The sequence below is a fragment of the Antrostomus carolinensis genome, unplaced genomic scaffold (genome assembly GCF_000700745.2).
Source record: "Antrostomus carolinensis isolate BGI_N321 unplaced genomic scaffold, ASM70074v2 scaffold50922, whole genome shotgun sequence".
Taxonomy (NCBI): Eukaryota; Metazoa; Chordata; class Aves; order Caprimulgiformes; family Caprimulgidae; genus Antrostomus; species Antrostomus carolinensis.
Window position 1 is genome coordinate 1,181 of NW_010299829.1, and position 794 is coordinate 1,974.

At 56.2% G+C, this 794-nt stretch overlaps 1 non-coding gene across 1 annotated transcript; it reads right to left on the reverse strand.

Annotated features, from left to right (window-relative positions):
• Positions 1-38: 38 nt before the first annotated feature.
• Positions 39-110, reverse strand: TRNAW-CCA (transfer RNA tryptophan (anticodon CCA)). Its single transcript has one exon. It is a non-coding gene; the product is annotated as a tRNA-Trp (tRNA).
• Positions 111-794: the final 684 nt, after the last annotated feature.

Genomic DNA, 794 nt, shown 5'->3' on the forward strand with positions numbered 1-794 from the left:
AGGGGCAATACAGAAGGTGCCCAGTGGTGCCCCCAGGCTGACCCCGGTGTGATTTGAACACACAACCTTCTGATCTGGAGTCAGACGCGCTGCCCTTGCGCCACGAGGTCGGGGTGGAGGGATGCAGGTCCTTGGTACAGACCCCCGCCTGGGTGGTGGGGATGTTCTCTCCACAAGGACCACACCAGGGGTGTCCAAGCAATCCCAAGAGATGGGATATGGGAGGTAGAGAAGACAGGGACACCCCTTGTGAGAGGCCAGTCAAGTCGTTCTCACAATGTGGTGACCCAGCTGGAGGGTGAAAGCCCAGGGAGGGTTGGGGCAGAGGTGCAGAGTGAACATCATGGGTCCAGGAGATGTGGGAGCAGCTGAACTCAAAGCACACTCCATCCTCCTGTTGGGAGGAAGGTAGACCCCAGCCAGGCTGTGCCAAACACACGAGGGTCCCTCTTGCCACAGGCTGTGCATTTGCAGCTGAATGTGTCCTCTCTCCCCAGGGAGGTGCTGGACCACCATCCTTCCTGTCCCTCTGGAGACACCATGTTCAGGAGCCTGTTTCTCCTGGGAGAGGCTGCACAGGGCTGCTCTGGGCAATGGCCATGTTTTGGCCTTCCTCCTCTGAAGTATCTCATTTAGAGCCCTCCTTGCAGGCTTAGCAAAGCAACTGGCAAAGAAGTTCCCACTCCTTCGTCACATGAATTGAAATTTCCTGTCCCTCAAAGAACAGCCCATGGCCTAAAGTCCAGGATGAGATTTGTGCAGAAACTGCTCACACTGAGAATACTACATACAGC